This window comes from Branchiostoma lanceolatum, chromosome 17, assembly GCF_035083965.1.
Source record: "Branchiostoma lanceolatum isolate klBraLanc5 chromosome 17, klBraLanc5.hap2, whole genome shotgun sequence".
Classification (NCBI taxonomy): domain Eukaryota; kingdom Metazoa; phylum Chordata; class Leptocardii; order Amphioxiformes; family Branchiostomatidae; genus Branchiostoma; species Branchiostoma lanceolatum.
The window spans coordinates 1824302-1839657 of record NC_089738.1 but is presented as its reverse complement, the minus strand read 5'-3'; positions in this window follow the sequence as shown (position 1 = coordinate 1839657).

Sequence of the window (15356 nt, the reverse complement as noted above, 5' to 3'; positions counted from 1 at the left end):
TTATGCACACATGTACAATATAAATTGATAATATAAATGTATCTGAGAGAGAATAAACAGAGCAGTTGTTTGTTAGGCTACACCATGTGAAGGTAAACATTATGTATTTGCTGGCAAATGTTGCCTGTCCTTTTCATCTGTAAAAAATAATCATAACCTTCATTGAAAACTCTCATTGCAGGATGCTGTCAGTCGCCCCAGAACCAAGGACTTTATAATATGTCCTTGTTTCTAGAAATATACTGTCCTTGGTTCTAGGAACGTCGAATTGACGCATTCGAATTGGTCTGAGATTGGGCTATAATGTCTTGAATGGGAGCAAGAACGGACATTTTCAGTATGTCTCTTGTGTATCGAGTGTCTCTGTGTGTTTCTGACTTTGTGTGATGTGAGAAAAGACTGCACTTCGGTGCGGACGGCCGAAACTTCGTGAGGCTTTTTTTCCTGGGTACTGCAACTCAGTTTCTCAGTGCACTATGGAAGTAAGTGGGTTGTTTTTCCTCTTTGCGTTAGGGTCTGTGTGGTCTCTATGCGTTTGTCTGAAAAATACAACGTCCAGTAACAGCGAAAAGGCTGTGAAATGCAAAGTAAAGAAGTTGCAGTTCACATCAGTTGATTGTAATCACAAGGGCCTTAGGACGCTCCCTGACAACATGCCGCCCGACACTGAACGACTGACGGCCATGTACAACGACATCCGAAACATCACGCGTCTGCCGCAACTACCGCGACTGCATACACTGGAACTTAGTGTGAACGACATGGAATCCTTTTCATGGAGGTGTCTGCGTAGTTTTCCAGCTTTGAGAAATCTTATCCTTAGAGTAAACCGCCTGCAAAGTGTCCAACTAGACATCGTGATTGAGTACCTGCCGCATCTGGAATATGTGGATCTAAGTGGAAATAAACTTACGTCTGTATCTCCATCTCAACTGGGGTGGCCACAGGTGACCACGGCCTTAATCTTGAGAAACCCCTTCCACTGTGATTGCGCCCTCTCCTGGCTGATTGACAAGATGGCGTGTTTAGACACATGTAAGGGAAGAGGCAGGGAGGCCTGTTGTCGGTCGTGTTCAGCCTGTTATCTTACTGACAACCAGAAGTACGACGGTCTTTCCTGCAGCCTGCCAATTCATCTTCGTCAGTTCCCGTTGTCACAAGTCCAGATGAAGAATTGTAAACCCACCACAAAAATGACTACTACAATCGCAGCTTCAGCCATGGTTATTAGCGAAAAGGCTAAAGGCCTGCATAACCCTGAGAATGACACACCTCTCAATACTGGTTTGGAAAACACCCATACCCAACCTTGGGGGAAAGCAAACATAGAAGCGTACAAAAACAATTTCAGCTCTACAGCCATACCAACAAATGCTACCCAGACCACCATATCTAATTCCACAGACAGAGGGACTTTCGAAAGTTCAGTTGTCTACATCCTTATTGTTGTAGTTGAAAGCGTTCTAACTTTCACGTTTATGGTCTGCCTCGTCCGACTTCACATGAAGCACAAACTATCCTCCTGTCGTCGTAGGGAAGCCAACAGGGATGTGACTCATCATTCTATTCCCTTACGTCAGATGACGTCGCCAATATCTGTGCACCACTTGAATCACGGACATTTAGTGGTTCAGGAGAACGAACACTACCGCATTGAACCCAACACCGCCACTGAGGAAGAAGGCCCACAGGACGACCATCCGACTGCCACGGATGAAAACCCTGCCTCGGCACCAACATTAAACTCGACACACCGGAGGACTCCGGAAGACGGTTTGAATCCAGAACATCTAGACGTCCAGCAGAATGCTCCACGCAGCGTGGAATCTTCTCGCAGCAGGCAATCTCAAGCGCCAACTTTGCCATCCAGCTTGCTTGCATCATTGTATGGTTTAAATCGCGATAACCGCAACAAGCGCCGCTGCGTGAACGAATATTCCCGGGTATCAGCTTCATCATCCAACCTGTATGTCACACCAGAGGTCTGTTCAGCACACAACAGCGATTACACGGGAGCTCTGAATCATGCAAGGAATGAATCATAGAGGTACGTTGATTAAGGTTAGACATCCAGGTAGTAAGATGCGCCAAAAATAGTTACTCAAGCAACTGGATAAAATGTTGAAACAGTCAGACGTTTCAGACAGCATCCGCTATCTTTCGTCAGTGACTAAGGCTAGGACTGGATAACCTGAGGTTTTATACCAAAACTCTGAAAACTGAAAACCTCAGGTTCTCCAGTCCTATCCTTAGTCACTGACGAAAGACAGCGGATGCTGTCTGAAACGTCTGACTGTTTCAAAATTTTAGCCAGTTGCCGGAGTAACTATTTTTGGCGAATCATAGATGTAGCCTGAGGGTCATCCTAGTTACTCCCAGGGGTCCCATGCTGTGAAGGGAAAGTATGGGAGCCCTGGACCAAGGTTACTCATCAAGAGGCCAAAAATCGAACTTGACCTTCGTCCTCCCAACAACTACTTATCAACATACCAAGTATCATCACAATCCATCCAGAGGTTCTAAAGTTATGCTGGCCACAAATAACCGGAAACACAGACACAACAAAACAAAACAATACCCTCCATCTTTCAAGGTTGTAATGAACACCGCATGTATGCTCCACGTATTGTAATCAGAAACCTAATCTAAAAACTTTTACACACCGAATAAGATTGGTCAGCCTTGGAGAAATGGCAAGGCAGAAATATCAAATTATGTGCAATTCCCTGCACATGTGTACGGGTGTGATCTATTTCATCAATATGGAATGAATCATCAAGGTTCCTTAGAATGAGAACCAAATTGGCATTGGGCAGGTGTTACGAGCGGTACGGACGCCAGTACACACATTGAACTGAAAGTGATCTGGAGCCTGTTCAGCTCAATGAAAATTTGGGCTACTACTACACTGGTTGCTGCAGACAACTCAACCGCTGTAACGTACGGTGTGTACATGTTTATTGTACGGGGAAACTCCTCTAGCTGTTTAAGACAAGCACAATGAACGGTGGACAACGCTCCATTCCTAAGAACTGCAACTTTTTTTCCAGTAGCGTGCAGGTCGGATGAGTGACACTTTCAGAAGTCCTTGCTCCAGAAGCAGGGCCACCAATCACTGGACTGCGCACTGGGCACAAAAGTGTGCTAATAGTCTATGCCTATGTGGGGTACTAGCACCAACTAATCATGTCCACAAATGACATGTATAAATTATAACTCTCAAGCCCTTATAGCCAGAAGGCGATTCCATTATCTCCCGATAGCATCAGCTCCACGCCACACACAGGTGACAGGGTATCGTCGACGTGTTCCGTCAAATCTCACCCCTAACCATCGTGACCATCGACAGCAAGAGGCAAAAAGTCACAGTGGACAACCTCAAGTCAACCGTACACACTCACGCCACGTCTTCAGAAAGGACGCATAGTTCCCGTTTTATTCGAGCCCATACCAGACTAGTTTCGCCTTGTGTGCAGCTTTCTCAATGGTCAGAGCTCGAATGAGCACAAGTACAGTGTATTCTGGCTTTTATAGGCGAGAGCGTTAAGACTTTGACAACCTGCGTACTTCTGACTGAAATATGAGAGCGGGTAAACTGCTCTTGCTCGTTGCTTTGGGTTCTCTTTGGTCAGGATGTTCTCATTGTTTCCCGACTGGGTGTAAGATCAAGAAGTTGGACCCGCCAACCCCCGCCACAACTTTCAAATGTAGTTTCCTGGGTCTCACCACGATCCCTGACGACATACCGCCAAACGTTGACCGGGTCGAACTCACCTACAACGCCATCAGGACCGTGACGTCACTGCCGCCATTGCCGCAGGTGTTTTCCCTGGACCTGAGTCTCAACTCCATTGAGTCTTTCGCCTGGGAATCCCTGTGCAATCTTCCTGCTCTGGAGGTTCTTTATCTGCATGACAACAGACTGCAGCATGTGAAGCTGAACACCGTCATTGGGTACCTCCCAAAGCTCAGGTATGTGTATCTTGCCGAGAACAAACTTGTTTCCTGTTCCCTGTACGAGATAGGGTGGCCACAAATAACCTCGGTATCTATGCATGACAACCCCGACCCATGTGACTGCTTCCTAGACTACGGGATGACCGGCAAACAATGCATTGAGGGGGGAGTCGACGCCCGCTGTTCCTTGTGCTCAGCCTGTTTCTTTCTCTCGGGGCAAAAACGTGAGGATCTTTACTGCAAGAGTCCAGACAAAGCGAAACAACTCCCCTCATCAAACGCGTCCGCCCAGCTGGCGGAATGTGAACGTCGACAGTCTATGACGACAAGAGCTACCATCACAAAAGTAGGCATGCTGATTCCCGGAGAAGCTCAACGCACACTGCGAAGCTCTGAGACGGACACTTCTCAGACCACCGGAGGTGAACTAAAACCGTTACTGCCTACCACAAGAGCTACCACTACTGCAACCTCGTCAGTCATGATGGATGCTGATAAAGCTATGACCAACAATCTACAGACAGCTCATGAGAGGGACACTCTCCTCACCAAAGGGTCTTACCACGGCACCACACCAACCACAAAGGCATCCTACAACAAGCACAGCCAGGCAACCGTACCATTAAACGCTACACGAGTCGGCATCTCGAAGTCCTCTCCTAGTTCTACAGGCTTGAAGACACCGGAGGACCAAAAACTTCCCATTGGCCACATCCTCATCGTCGTGTTAGAAAGCGCGCTGACTTTGATATTTATCATCTGCTTTGCTCGGCTATTTTTGACGAAGCGCGGAGTGGGCTGTAGTCGTCGTAAAGAAGTCAACAGGGACCAACCCATTCCTTTGCACCAGATCTCCACACCAATGGCCAACTCCGCGGTCAGCAGCACACCTGAGGGAGGGGTCGATCTTGGGCATCTAGCTGCCCCCAATGATGACCAACACTGCATCGCGTCTGTCCACAATGCTGTCCCGAACAACGTTCAGCACCACATGTCTGGACACAATGCTGTCCCGAATGATGGTCAGCACTGCGTGGCGTCTGGACACAATGTTGTCCTGAACAACGTTCAGCACTGCATGGCGCCTGGACACAATGCTGTCCCGAACAACGTTCAGCACCACATGTCTGGACACAATGCTGTCCCGAATAACGATCAGCACTGCATGGCGCCTGGACACAATGCTGTCCCGAATAACGATCAGCAGTGCATGGCGTCTGGACACAATGCTGTCCCGAATAACGTTCAGCACCGCATGGCGCCTACATACAATGCTGTCCAGGATAACGATCAGCACCGCATGGCGCCTGCATACAATGCTGTCCAGGATAACGATCAGCACCGCATGGCGCCTGCATACAATGCTGTCCCGAATAACGATCCGCAGTGCATGGCGCCTACATACAATGCTGTCCCGAATAACGATCAGCAGTGCATGGCGTCTGCATACAATGCTGTCCCGAATGACGATCAGCAGTGCATGGCGTCTGCATACAATGCTGTCCCGAATAACGATCAGCAGTGCATGGCGTCTGCATACAATGCTGTCCCGAATAACGATCAGCAGTGCATGGCGTCTGCATACAATGCTGTCCCGAATGACGATCAGCAGTGCATGGCGTCTGCATACAATGCTGTCCCGAATAACGATCAGCAGTGAATGGCGTCTGCATACAATGCTGTCCCGAATGACGATCAGCAGTGCATGGGATCCGAATACGGAAGGCCATCTGCAAGAGCTGCACCGAGTAGCCTGTATGCACCACCTGAGGTAAACTCCGCAAACAACAGCACTTATGCCAGGGAAACCTAGCCTCTACCAGGCCCCGCGGGATGGCTGGAAAAATTGTAGAAATTGGCCTAATAGAGTGAATAGTGTGCCAAAGGAGTTAGCTACGGAGAGAGGGTCCAATCTGCCATCCAGATAATGGAGCTTCACTGTATAGCGGACTACCCTGTATAGCTGAGTACCTCGGCTGATTTCGACTATTTTCCCAACGATAGGACGGAGCCTGTTAGAGGCTAAGGGAAACCTAGCGGTTCCATAGAGTGGGATAGCCTGTGTTGAATCTTGATGAATATATAACAAGCATTTGCAAACAACATCCTGCATGCTTGTACAGCCGGTCCCTTACTAAACCATTTCATCAAAGGGCAGTATTAGGCCATCAGCATTTAGGGCTCGAAATAGTGGGTGCATGTGCACCTGTGTGCACCCAAAATTGGAGCTGTGCACCTTATTTTTCACTGTGGGTGCACCAGTGCACCTAAATATTTTTGTAGACAATAGGCCTTTGAAAAATTGTACACTAGTTTACAGAATGTTCTTGAAATGTAAGTATCAGAAAAAGTAATATAATTTGTAACAGTTGCACTTTATTTGATGTTTTACTTGTTTGAAATTTTGAAGTTAGCTATAGAATTACAGATTGAAGTTCTTAACCTAAGAGCGTTAAACTTTGTAATTATGTTTTGCTGGCATTCAACTTTATTTTGTAGTGCACCCAAAATTCTTTCTGTGCATCTAATTTTTTGGTTGGGTGCACCAGTGCACCTATTTCCAAAAATGAATTTCGAGCCCTGGCATTATTTGTCAGGCACCCCTAAAACATTCATGGTGACTTTTCAAGCTAGAACTCACTGAACAGAACTACGGCTGGTATTGCACCACTTTGACTTGCTTGGTAACAATGGGCGAACGAAACAACACTGGACTTAAGACATCATTGGAACAGTGATACAATATGACTCATTGAACTCATGCGGAACTGTTCAAAGAAAAAGTATCACGATATGTCCAATGTTCAACTTTATTAGCCCCAAATGAAACTATTTTAAATGTGTCTGATGTATATTGTCGAGGACAAAGCACAAAACAAGCTCAACACACTGATAATGAGGTTCACCCTGTGATTTAATTCTATGAGTTGTGAGGAAGACAGTAGTAGTAGTAATTCCCCTTGATTCATTTTTCGTAGGCATGTAGACATCTAAATTGTGTTTGTATGGTGGAAAAATACGTGAGGAATTAGTAAATGTCATTTCCGATTTTAATGTAAGGACTATTTACTTATAGTGGCCAATATTGATGTGCCATGCTGTATGATGCTTTCGGCTGAACTGATCATCGATGGAAGTGATTTGTTGTATGACTTAGCTATAGCCTACAGACATAGTACACACTCTAATACTTTTCCATTTGAAGAATGTTAAAGTCTATGCACAAACTGTATTGTATAGTGGCAAAATTCGTGAGAAATTAGCAAACGAAAATATACTTTATGATTTCCGGCGAATACCATACTTTGATATGTAGTAGCTGCCTACATAAATTACCATGGTGTATATGCTTTAGGCCGAGCTGATCATTACTTGAAGCAATTTGTTGTTTGTGACATAGACATAGCACACTGATAATTGCAAGTCTATTGGAATAATGAAGAAGTCTGTACGAACTGTATTCTGAAGCACGAAACGTAATGTATTGGATTGTATTGTAATGCAGTGTATTGTAATGTATTGTATTGTATTGTATTGTATTAGACATCATTGACTTGAAATGTTAACTAATAGGCGTTGGAAGTAATGCATGCATCAAGTAAGACGTACTTTGCACAACTTAAACACCTTTCCCAACTTAAACGCGGATATATGCAGATGAAATGCATATGGAATGAAATATCTCGATCTGTGTATTCTTTTATGCCGTGTGATAGAAACCTATTTTGATTCTCATTCATAGAATCTCTTCTGGTATTCCTTTCAAAATATGAATAAAATTTGCACCGTCTCTGCAGTCAGCTGGGTCTGTCATTTTTGCTGATTTGAGAGAAGTGCCTTATAAGGAACCCTCTGGGCGCAGGAGAGAAAGTCATTGTCTTAATTTTGAAACAAATATCTGGCGTGGTCCTGTTTCTCTTAAAACAAAGAATAAGAAGAGTCTGGTAGCGTTCTTGGATCTAAAGATGATTCTTAAGGGAGACAAAACTAAAGCTTTATCGTTAGGATGGTTTTATCCAAGGATTAAAAGCCCAGTTTGCATGGTTTAATTAGTTGATATCTGATTTAGGATCTAATTCATCACGGTTATCTGCTGCAAAGCACAATCATCACCGCAGCTCATGAAACAAAGCAACAATAGGAGACGCACGACGGACCGAAACAAGGTTATGAGCAAAATGTGAATCTGTCGACTTTTGTCTCATCAGCAGACAGGTTGGGATCCAGAGGCGCTCACAATGATGACAAACACTATCGATATCATGAAGAAGTATTTTTTAGGTAAAAGAACTCCAAACTTTCTATGGCAGCAGTTTATAGCTGAGCGTTTCTATATTGGCTGTCGACTGGTTAAAAGAGAGGCGCCACTGGTCACGTACTGTAATCAGAAAAGCAATCTGGACACACATGTGTGTTTTTTTTTGGTTCGTAAAGATTGGTCTGAGGTGTCAAATCAATTTTCGTCGGCGATTGACGCCAGAGAAGCTATGTTATTCAAAACGTGTTTTTCTGTTCACGTTTGTTGTTCGGTACTAGTATCTAGTGTCAGACATGGGATTAATGGTTCAATGTAGCAGACGAAATCAGAATAAAACATAGTTTTCGACACTTCATAGGCACCATTAGGAGTCTTTTAAGCAGCCACTTTGATGACCGACTAACACTATTTCGCTTCTCCTTTTATATCTAAGACCATATTTTCTACTATTGCAGACGAACCTTCATGTATCATGCATTATTCAAAGGATAGCAGAAACTAGATTTTATGCCTTCGAGAAGTATGATACTAGCCTTTGCAACTGACATATTCGTAGGTTTCACATCAAAGTCTCCGATTTCATAGATTGAACATTAATTATCTTCTCAACCCGAATAACTGTCGTCCAGGCAATGATAGTCTTAGGCAAAGAAGGTTATTGTAGCTGTTTCGCATTTATTTTATTCGCATATATTTCATAGTATAGAGCAAAAAGCATAATTGTTTATGTCACGCCTTCTACTCTAGCACATAGATATTAACCAAGAGTAAAATGCAATGACAACAAACGTACATGAATACAAAATGGACGATAAGGAAAATGAATGTAAACAAGACAATTTGGTGATCAATTACGAAAATCATCAGTTTCGCATTAATTAGCGTAAAATGTATGAAAATAATCTCTCAGCTTTTCTAGTCCGGATGTTCGTTTATGTACCCTTTAATGTACACGAGTGGAAAAAATGGGGTTTGTTTGCAGTGCTAATTTAGTAAGAAAGGTAACGATAAAACATAACATCCTAAAATTGATGTTGTTATGGAAAACCACCCATCATCGAAACAAGTTCAAATTTGGGGAAATTGGGTTTTGTTTGCAGTGCTAAATTACTAAGTTGATATCCTTAAATTGATAATATTTTGGAAAGCCACCCATCATTCATACAAGTTCATGAAACATACGATAAATCACAGAACAAAGAATGCCTTAATTTGAACCTACAATAACCATATAAATGTCCCTAATCAATGCAAATAAGCTCATGATTTGCATACTCGCAATATATATATAAGTAATGACTCAGCTTTTCTAGTCCGGATGTTAGTTGGTGTACTTCTTCATGATCCTCCGGTGGAAATTTGGTTTTGTTTGCAGTGCTAAATTACTAAGTAATGTAACTTTAAAACATAACATCCTTAAATTGATACTATTTCGGAAAGCCACCCATCATTCAAACAATTTCATGAAACATACGAAAGATCAGAAAAAATGATGCCTTACTTTGAAACTACCTTAACCATACAATGCGTTCTTTCATCGTTAGAAGTTAACCATAGGCGGTGCTTAATGAAAGCGTTTTATCAATCCTACTACAACACTGTCCCAATGATGCCTACGCCCTTTGTCCGTCCCCCGTATGTATCAGGTGCGCCATACCGGTTCTTGCTTCTAGAACTTTCTGTAAGAGTTGTATGAGTCCTGAAGTGGCCCTGTATTGGGGAAGTTTCCACAATACGCCGTGCTAATTGTATGCATTGTAAACCCCTGGTCTGTACCTCCTTTCCAATTTAATAGCAGAAGATCAGACACACATGTTGTAGAGGCTAGATGAAGTAACTGCTGCTGCTTGCGACTGCGTGCCGTATATTGGCTCGCTGCAGAGCTCATCAGTGTCAGCAGCTACAGGGTCTCCATAATTTAAACCTTCTGCAGAAGTGCTGAGGTTTGCAGAGTTGCCTTCTGGTGACGTGTACAGGCTGGATGACATAGGATCTGCTTGCGAAGGCCTGCCATATATGGGCTCCCTGCAAAGGTCATCATCAGGACCAACAGGGTGTCCATGATCCAAACCTTCCGCAGAAGTGCTGTGGTTTGCTGAGTTGACAGTAACCGATGCGACTGGCTCTTGGGGATGATGGTACACATTATCATCATCATTATCAGATTCTGTCCCATTCTCATAGTGAGGAATGGCTGAGTGTTCTCCAGTGGTGTTGGCATTCGACGACGCATGCATGCAGTCCTCCTCATTCCCCAGGACGGCTAGATTCTCTGGATTGAGGCCTTCCCCAGCAATGCTCAGGTGGGTCGAGTTCAGTGTTGGTGGCGAGATGTGGCTTTCATTCATGGAAGTAAAATCGTTGTCATAAAGATGCAGATCTTCCTCATCAGTGGTGCCTTGGTAGATAGAGTTGACTGTTGGTAGTGTGATTTGATTGACAGCTGTATGTCCATGATTGACAGCTCCTACAAATATACAATGTACAACAAGATGTACTGGAGGTCAGATGTTTTTGCTCCAACTCGGTAAAGACTAAGATATCACTAGAAAGATGCATAACAAAGGTGCTAAGGTAAAAGGGGGCTGAGTTAACAAATTACAACCAGAGCTGACTAACATGGTGATCTGGGATTGGCAAAGATACATACACAAGCAGCAAAACTCTTTAAACGGATTCATGATGATAAACTCTTAGTGTTGTTAACTTTAACATTCAGACTACTGTCCTGTCTGTGACATGTCTATGATATTGTAAAGTTGATAATGGTAATATGTAACCTTGAATCAGTCTTAAACTATTTTAGTGTCAGAGGATGTTCTTCAAGTGCGTGGTATAGAACCATGTGTAATCTTAAATTGTGTGTAAAAGGTGTTTGATTGTAATGCTTATTATCTAATCTATGTATATTATATTGCAAGGGGACATGCTGAGAATATCACCACTGGAATCCTGACAAATCCTTACAATGACTTATGCTGTATTTAGCCTCGCAATTCAGCCTTATAACGGCTTCCATGAGGCCTGTCTGTCAGATGGTGACGAATAAACCAGTCTACTAACAAACAAACAAATAAAGAAATGAACAAACCCATGTTGGCTTCTTCTTGGCAGTTGCAGCATAGTTTGTTCTTCATCTTTATTCCGACGATGCAGATGATGACGATGATGAAAGTCAAGGCCAGAATGGTTCCCGTCACAATTGTGAGGATGTAGGGAACCGGAAGTTTGTCAGTCTCTCTTTTCTTCGTACCCAAGCTATTAGCAGACGGTGTAGGGTTCATCATTGCCGAGATGCCGTTTGTGTAGGATTCCTGTGTTCCGAATTAATTCCGTTTGGTGTTTTGCCGGGTTTTATCTCCGAAACGTTTGATGAGAGAAGTGTCATTGCTCTGCAGTTGGCTATTAGTCTTCGCCGTAGGAACCATGCATATGGCAGCTTTTGTGGTCGGCTGGTGAGGTCCACAACCCATCAGCTGACTGGACGCGTCTGGTAAAGGCAGCTTACTCAGTCCACTCGGACGGTGACAGACAAGCTTGTCTGTATATTTCAGGTTATCGGCCAGAAAGCAGGCTGAACACGACATACAGCAGGCTTCCTTGCCTCTCCCCATACAGCCTTGTAAACAAGCCAGCTTGTCAATCAGCCAGGAGAGGTCGCAGTCACAGTAAAATGGGTTTCCTAGGATGAACACCTTGGTCACCTGTGGCCACCCAACTCCGTACTGAGTGAGGGACACAAGTTTGTTGTAACTTACATCTAAGTATTCTAGCTTCGGCAGATGCTCAATGACCCTGTCCAGCTGCACGTACCGTAGTCGGTTTCCAGTTAGATAAAGATAACTCAAAACTGGCAGAGCACGCAAAGACGTCCAGGAAAACAATTCCATTGAGTTCATGCCTAGTTCCAGTATTGGCAGTCGCGGTAGTTTCGGAAGGTAGGATACGTTTCGAATGTTATTGAACTCGGCAGTAAGTTTGTAAGTGTTTGACGGTATGTCATCAGGAATGGTGGTGAGGTTTAGAAAATTACAATCAATCACGGATGTCCCATTGTATTCCAACTCGTGTATCTCACATTCAGCTGGCAGACAAGAACAACCTGGCCACAGAGATCCCCACGTAACCAGCAGCAACAGTCCACTTACTGACATGTTTAACAGTTGGTCCTCCTTGTCTACTGTTCAACAGTTCAAAAGTACGCAGAGGCTTACAATGACCGATTCAAGCGGATACTAAGGTGCACAATTTTTCCTGCTGCTGTTCTAGCATCGACCATTTAGAACAGCAAGCTACTAGTGCAGTATATGCGGCAGTGATCTTGAATGCAGTGATTACAGTACGTGATGGTGTTTAGTGACGTCTGTTTTGTAATCATCCTACAAACATGACAGTCTACAAACTTCTACCTGAGGCTTTTTATATGCTTAACTGTAGACTGCTTACACAACAGGCGTCACTAAATACCACCACGTACTGTAATCAGCAAACTCATCTGTAAAACATCTTCAGACTTGTTCTCAGGTTGACCCTGAGGCGTCAAAGACAATTTCTCAAAGAAGAGGAGTGGGTCTCAGAAACCAAATTGCCTGTTCTTCTGTCCCCATATATTTTTCTTTTGGATCTCGTCACTGTTACTGAATGGCGTGATGTAGCCGCAAACAGTGCAAAGACATAACACAAGATACCCACTGATCCAACTTCACAGGATATGGGACCAGTTCAGAACTGTTAGTATGCACATTTTACACCAGGTGTAAATACAGTTCAGACCTGGTGTGACCATGTAAAAGCACTACTAGTAATCAATCTTGTGGAGTGTTTTTTCTGCTCCCGTGCCTTGTACCAAAGGACTGTGGTACAAAGCCCAAAGTTGTATATGAATAAGACGCCATCACGATATGACATTAAGATTCATGCCATTCAAACAGGATGCGTTCAATTTCGCTGCCGCGCATGCTGTAGTAGCTTGCTGTTCTAAACTGTCGATGTTACACACCAGCAGCAGGGTCAAACTTTAAAATGTAACGTTACGTCTTAGTATCTATTGGAAGTATCTACATATTTTCCGCCGTTAATCAATAGACAAAGGATGACAAACTGTTAAAACATGAAGGTAAGTGGGCTGTTGCTGTTCGTTACCTTGGAATCTCTATGGCCGGGTTGTTCTTGTCTGCCAGCTAAATGTGTGATACGAGAGCAGCAGCATGGGACTTCACTGGTTGATTGCAATGCTCTGAACTTAACCACGATTCCTGACGGCATACCGCCCAACGCTTTGTAGTTTACAGCCACGTTTAATAACATTAAACATGTCACCTATCTTCCGCAACTACCGCGACTGTATACACTCGATCTGGGACATAACGACATGGAATCGTTTTCCTGGATGTCTTTGCGTGCTTTGCCGGATTTGGGTATTTTAGATCTACGCAGAAACCGACTGCGGTACGTTCAGCTGGACAGCGTCATTGGGCATCTATCGAAGCTCAAAACCGTCGATGTAAGTTTTAATAAACTTGTGTCGCTCTCTGAGTACAAGCTGGGATGGCCACAGGTGACCACGGCCTACATCATGGGAAACCCCTTTCACTGTGACTGCGACCTCTCCTGGCTGATTGACAAGCTGGCTTGTTTACAAGCCTGTCAAGGAAGTGACGAAAATGCCTGTTGTCTGTCGTGTTCGGCTTGCTTTCTGATCGATAACCTAAAATATGCAGGCAGACCTGTCTGCCACAGTCCGAGTGGACTGAACCGGCTGCCTTTGCCAGACGTGTCCAGTCAGCAAATGGGTTGTGGACCACACCAGCCGACCGCAAGAGCCACGGCGAAGACCAATAGCCAACTGCAGTGGAATGCCACTTCTCTCATCAAAAGTTTCGGAAATACATCCAAGTTAGACCCAAAACGGAATGACTTACGAACACAGGAATCCTACACGAACGACATCTCGACAATGATGAACCCTACACAGGACACTACAAAACCGTCTGCTAACAGCATGGATACGAAGGAAAGAGAGACTCACAAACATCCGGCTCCCTACATCTTCAAAATGTTGACCGGAACCTTTCTGGCTCTGACCTTCATCTTCATCATCGTCGGAATAAAGATGAAGAACAAACCAAGAGAAGAAGCCAATATAGGTTCGTCTGTTGGTTTGTTTCTTTGGGTTCCAGTAGTAAACCTTCCAGCATATCATCATCAATCCGTTTGACAGTTTTCTGTTTGTGTGTGTAATTTTGCCAATCACAAATCGCCATTTCAGTCCCTCACAGTGGCTTTGGTGGATACTTGGTAACCCAGTTTCGTATCTTGCCACGACACCTTTGGTATCCATCTATCTAATAATGTTTGGCAAATCACTCGTAATCTTTATTAGTATTCATATCATACAGATGTACAGTTACAGATATTCGAGTATGATGACTGTGTCAGCTCCTACATCTGAGTGAGGAGGGTTTATATTAAGTAATATCTTAGTCTTGAGTTGGACTGCGAAAATAAAGCTAGACCTACCGTACATTTTGTCATCTATTGTACCTTTGCAGGGACTGTCAATCAGGGACACACAGCTGTCAATTATATCGCAGGAGCTGTCAATCACGAACACACAGCTGTCAATCATATCGCAGGAGCTGTCAATCACGGACACATAGCTGTCAATCATATCGCAGGAGCTGTCAATCACGGACACCCAACTGTCAATCTAATCACACCACCAACAGTCAACTCTCTCTACCAAGGCACCACCGATGAAGAAGATCCACATTACTACAATGACGATTTGGCTGCCATGGATGAAAGCCAGACTCTCGAACCAACACTGAACTCGACACATCAGAGTACCCATGAAGAATTCGAAGGTTTTAATCCAGAACATCTAGCCGTTCCGGAGAATGCCCAACTCTGCATGGGATCTGCATCTAGCGGGCACTCCCAAGCAACATCCCGCTTGTATGCGTCGTCGGGTGTCTACACCTCTGGAGATGCTATGCCATCCAGTCTGTACACGTCAGCAGAAGGCAACTCTGCAAACCTCAGCACTTCTGCAGAAGGTTTGAATTATGGGGACTCTGTAGCTCATGGCACTGGTGAGCTCTGCAGTGAGCCTATATACGGTACGCAGTCGCAAACAGCA